A 6,000-nucleotide genomic window follows, 5' to 3' on the forward strand; every position below is an offset into this window, starting at 1 on the left:
TTTCTTTTCTTGTTGAGTCTCTGCTGGGTTTTGGTATCAGGATGATGTTGGTCTCATAAAATGATTTGGGTCCCCACCTACCTCAGCCTCCCAAAGTGCTAGGATTACAGGCATAAAAAAAAATGATTTGGGAAGGATTCCCCCTTTTGGGATTATTTGGAATTGTTTCAGAAGGAATAGTACCAGCTCCTCTTTCTGTGTCTGGTAGAATTCAGCTGTGAACCCATGTGGACCTGGGCTTTTTTTGTGTGGTAGGCTCTTAATTACTGCCTTGACTTCAGACCTTGTTATTGGTCTATTCATAGTTTTGGCTTCCTCCTGGTTTAGGCTTGGGAGGACACAGGTATCCAGGAATTTATCCATTTCTTCCAGGTTTACTAGTTTATGTGCATAGAGTTGTTTGTAATATTCTCTGATGATGGTTTGAATTTCTGTGGAATCTGTGGTGATTTCCCCTTTATCATTTTTTATTGCATCTATTTGGTTGTTCTCTCTTTTATTTTTAATCAGTCTGGCTAGTGGTCTATTTTGTCGATCTTTTCAAAAAACCAGCTCTTGGATTTATTGATTTTTCAAAGGGTTTTTCGTGTCTCTATCTCCTTCAGTTCTGCTCTGATCTTAGTTATTTCTTGTCTTCTGGTAGGTTTTGAGTTTTTTTTTGATCTTGCTCCTCTAGCTCTTTCCATTTTGATGATAGGGTGTCAATTTTGGATCTCTCCACTCTTCTCATGTGGGCACTTATTGCTATATATTTTCCTCTGGAGACTGCTTTAAATGTGTCCCAGAGATTCTGGTATGTTGTGTCTTTGTTCTCGTTGGTTTCAAAGAACTTCTTTATTTCTGCCTTCATTTCATTGTTTATCCAATCAACATTCAAGAGCTAGTTGTTCAGTTTCCATCAAGCTGTGCAGTTCTGAGTTAGTTTCTGAATTCTGGGTTCTAACTTGATTGCATTATGGTCTGAGAGACTGTTTGTTATGATTTTAGTTGTTTTGCATTTGCTGAGGAGTGCTTTACTTCCAATTATGTGGTCAATTTTAGAGTAGGTGTGATGTGGTGCTGAGAAGAATGTATATTCTGTGGATTTGGGGTGGAGAGTTCTGTAAATGTCTATCAGGTTTGCTTGTTCCAGGTCTGAGTTCAAGCCCTGGATATCCTTGTTAATTTTCTGTCTGATTGATCTGTCTAATATTGACAGTGGAATGTTAAATGCTCCCACTATTATTGTGTGGGAGTCTAAGTCTCTTTGTAAGTCGTTAAGAACTTGCCTTATATATCTGGGTGCTCCTGTATTGGGTCCATATATATTTAGGATCATTAGCTCTTCTTGTTGTATCTATCCTTTTACCATTATGTAATGACCTTCTTTGTCTCTTTTGATCTTTGTTGCTTTAAAGTCTATTTTATCAGAAATGAGAATTACAACTCCTGCTTTTCTTTGCTCTCCATTTGCTTGGTAAATCTTCCTCCATCCCTTTATTTTGAGCCTTTGTGTATCCTTGTATGTGAGGTGGGTTTTCTGGATACAGCACACCAATGGGTTTTGGTTTTTTATCCAATTTCCCAGTCTGTGTCTTTTGACTGGTGCATTTAGCCCATTTACATTTAGGGTTAATATTGTTATGTGTGAATTTGATACTGCCATTTTGATGCTAGCTAGCTGTTTTGCCTGTTAGTTGATGCAGATTCTTCATTTTGTTGATGCTCTTTAGCATTTGGTATGTTTTTGAAATAACTGGTACTGGTTGTTCCTTTCTATGTGTAGTGCCTCTTTCAGGAACTCTTGTAGAGCAGGCCTGGTGGTGACAAAATCTCTGAGTACTTGCTTGTTTGCAAATGATTTTATTTTTCCTTCACTTCTGAAGCTCAGTTTGGCTGGATATGAAATTCTGGGTTGAAAGTTCTTTTTTTTAAGGATGTTGAATATTGGCCCCCACTCTCTTCTGGCTTATAGAGTTTCTGCCGAGAGATCTGCTGTGAGTCTGATGAGCTTCCCTTTGTGGGTGACCCAACCTTTCTCTCTGGCTGCCCTTAGTATTTTCTCCTTCATTTCAACCCTGGTGAATCTAATGATGACATTCCTTGGGGTAGCTCTTCTTGAGGAATATCTTTGTGGTGTTCTCTGTATTTTCTGGACTTGAATATTGGCCTGCCTTGCTAGGTTGGGAAAATTTTCCTGGATAATATCCTGAAGAGTATTTTCCAGCTTGGATTTATTCTCTTCGTCACATTCTGGTACACCTATCAAACGTAGGTTAGGTCTCTTCACATAGTCCCGCATTTTTTGGAGATTTTGTTCATTCCTTTTTGCACTGTTTTCTCTAATCTTGGTTTCTTGTTTTATTTCATTGAGATAATCTTCGACTTCTGATATTCTTTCTTCTGCTTGGTCAATTTGGCTGTTGAAACTTGTGCATGCTTTGCGAAGTTCTTGTGTTGTGTGTTTCAGCTCCTTCAATTCATTCATATTCCTCTCTACATTGTTCATTCTTGTTATCATTTCCTTGAATCTTTTTTCAACAGTCTTAGTTTCTTTGCATTGATTTCTCTGCATCCCAATAATCAGGGTGGCATCAACACTCTGTCTATCCTCTGTGGCACTTCTAGAAATAGCCTGCAACCTTCACTGAGTGAGGTCCAATTCTTCTTTCTTCAAATGTCATCAATGCATGCTATGGGATCTTTTACGGTGAAACTCTATTTTAAAAATGAAAAGAAAATGGTATAAAATAAGTTAAACAGTCCCAGCATTGACAGCGATATCAGCATTGACAATCACATTTCCAACAGCTTTGCACCACCTCAGAAATGATCTCACTACAGTTTGTGCTATGCTTGAGTCAGGTCCTATGGAATTTTCTTGGCTTTCCATATCCTTTGAGCTAATAATTCACTTGTTTCAAAATGTAAGATTTTTCCTGTGGACAAATCTAATATAGTCCCATCTTCTCTCTGCTTTGGGAATATTTTTAAACAACGCACTTTTATTTTTTAAAAGGTATATTTACTTTCTATTATTTGGAACTAGTAATAGAGACCCCCTAAAAGAAAACAACCAGGATTGCTGAAGGCGGTGGCTCACACCGTAATCCCAGCACTTTGGGAAGCCGAGGCAGGCAGATCACGAGGTCAGGAGTTGAAGACCAGCCTGGACAACATAGTAAAACCCCATCTTTACTAAAAATACAAAAAGTTAGCCAGGCGCAGTGGCAGGTGCTTGTAATCCCAGTTACTCAGGAGGCTGAGGCAGGAGAATCACTTGAATCCATGAGGTGGAGGTTGCAGTGAGCCAAGACCCTGCTATTGTACTTCATCCTGGCAACAAAGCAAGATTCCATCTCAAAGAAGAAGGAAAGGAAGGGAAGGGAAGGGAAGGGGAGGGGAGAAAAGGAAAAGGAAGGAAAGGAATCAGGATATGACTATTAACATCAATCAGCAGAGGACATATGAAAATCTCATTGCGGGGAGAGCTGTTAGAGATGCCTCCTGTTGGGGAGAAGCTAATTAATGAAGTTGCGCAATCCTTACATATTTATGTCAAACACATTAAGAATAAAAAGAAAGTGCCCTTTTTAAAAATGCAAAATGTCTTCAGTGAATTTTTACTAATCCTAATTGTCAACAATTTAAAATGTTTGAATTGATAAACACCTACCTGGAAATCTTGGATGAACGTTAGGAAGTAGAAAATAAAACCGAAGGCCACTGTCCATTCACAGATCGCACTCACTACATGATATTCGTAATCCTAATGGCAATAATAAAGAAACAGAATTTAGCCTCAAAAGATTCACTTTAATGTACGTACTGAAATAACTCCGAAGAGGTTCGAAAAAAAAAAAAAGCTGTCCAGTGAGCATAAGTCAGAACTTTGAGGATATACGGCAATCACAACCACGTTACTAAGTGTCAGGGCACCTGCCCACTGAGAATGCAAAGGCAGGTTTTCCAAAGTTCTTTCTGGCTTCCACAAACTCTCGTTTTATGATTGAGTTTATCACTTCAAAAGGTAGACTAAGGACTACCAAATGGCTGAGACTGGGAAGCAAATTTGGACTCAACAGAAGAAAGAACTTTCCATACAAGGCATGACTTGGTCTCCCTTTGCTGGGAATCCCTAACTGTAAGAGCATGCTTAACAAGAGCTCTTGCCCCAATCTTTAAAAAAATAAAAACAGTGGCTCACGCCTGTAATCCTCGCACTTTGGGAGGCCAAGGTGGGCGGATCACCTGAGGTCAGGAGTTCAAGACCAGCCTGGCCATCATGGTAAAACCCCATGTTTAAAAAAAAAAAAAAGCACCCTCGTACTCGTAGTTGTTCCAAAGAATGTGTGTTACCATCTAGACAACCTGGCTGACTAGCCCCCTAGGTTTCGTGTTTTCCCTGTTTATATAGAAATGTTCATTCAGAAAATCGTTCTGCTTAACCTCCTAAATACAGCTACCAAGAATATGCTAATAACGAACATCCACATGTTAACTGTGTATCTTCGTGGAGGCAAGAATGAGAGAATGGAGGCCTGTTATCCCAGCACTTTGTAAGGCCAAGGCGGGTGGATCACTAGGTCAGGAGTTCAAGACCAACCTGACCAACATGGTAAAAACTTGTCTCTAAAAAAAAAAAAAGAATGAGAGAATGGAGGCCAAGGAAACAGCTTAAATCAGAAGTTCCAAACTCAGCTGCATATGGAGGCCAGAAAATTAATAATAATAAATAAAATTAATGGTTGTGAAAAGAGAGAGAAATTAGGGGGCTCACACCTCATCAGCTCAATTCCATGGGAAAATAGTACACTAGTGTTGCTTTCAGAGAGGTTTGAAAAAAAAAAAGTGTGTGTGTGTGTGTGTGTGTGTGTTGTCCGTCTGTCTGTGTGTGTGTGTGTGTGTGTGTGATATCTCCTGATTTTTCAGTGCTAGAAACTAATTTTACAACTGTGAGCCAAGTACAGTGGCGCACACTTGTATTGTTAGCACTTTGGAAGGCTGAGGCAGGAGGATCACTTGAGCTCAGGAGTTGGAGACCAGCCTGTGCAACATAACAAGACAAGAAAGAATTAGCTGGGCATGGTGGCCTGCACCTGCAGCCCCAGCTACTTGGGAAGCTGAAGTGGGAAGATCTCTTGAGCCCAGAGGGTAGACATTGCAGTGAACCATGATCGTGTCACTCTACTCCAGCCTGGGTGACAGAGCGAGACTCTGTCTCAAAAATAATAGAAATAATAAAATAAAAATAAATAAAATTCTCAGTCAAAAATGCATGTCTGCATTCTGACATTAGCTGACATGCAAATGAGGCCTGGGGACTGTCTGCATGCCTGTGTGATTTCCTGCTTCACTTTCTGCTCTGCTGTAGGCTAGAAGGGCAAGGAAATGTGCTGGATCACAGGGCAGTTCTTTTTTTCTTCTTTTTTTTTTTTTTTTTGAGGCAGAGTCTCACTCTGTCACCCAGGCTGGAGTGCAATGGCATGACCTCAGCTCACTGCAACCTCCGCCTCCTAGATTCAAGCGATTCTCCTGCCTCAGCTTCCTGAGTAGCTGGGATTACAGGCGCCCAACCACACACAGCTAATTTTTGTATTTTTAGTAGGGTTTTGCCATGTTGGTCAGGCTGCACAGGGCAATGCCACGGTGACAGCTATTTTCTTTGATCCTGTGCCCATCCAGGCAGATCTACTGGAGGCACACCAGGCCCGCAGACCACCACTCTTCACTCTGCCTGTTATGGTCACCTCCACCCACTGTTCTCATACTGGGTCACACTGAGAAGAAGCTGACCAGCTTCCATTAGGAGGTAGAGAACAGAGGCTCCCTCCTGTTGCTGCCAGCACCAGGGAACCTGCTTCAACCCATATCATCTCTGAACAAAGAAGATGGCTTCTAAAAACAGAGGCAGAATTTTGGGAGGAATTTCTTAAGCATATTAATGAAAGTACATTGAACCAAGAGTCTGACTGCAGGCAAAGCCCTGATATCTTTGCTATGTGAAACGAGACAGTGACA

The sequence above is a fragment of the Callithrix jacchus genome, chromosome 9, assembly GCF_049354715.1.
Source record: "Callithrix jacchus isolate 240 chromosome 9, calJac240_pri, whole genome shotgun sequence".
NCBI classification, from domain to species: domain Eukaryota; kingdom Metazoa; phylum Chordata; class Mammalia; order Primates; family Cebidae; genus Callithrix; species Callithrix jacchus.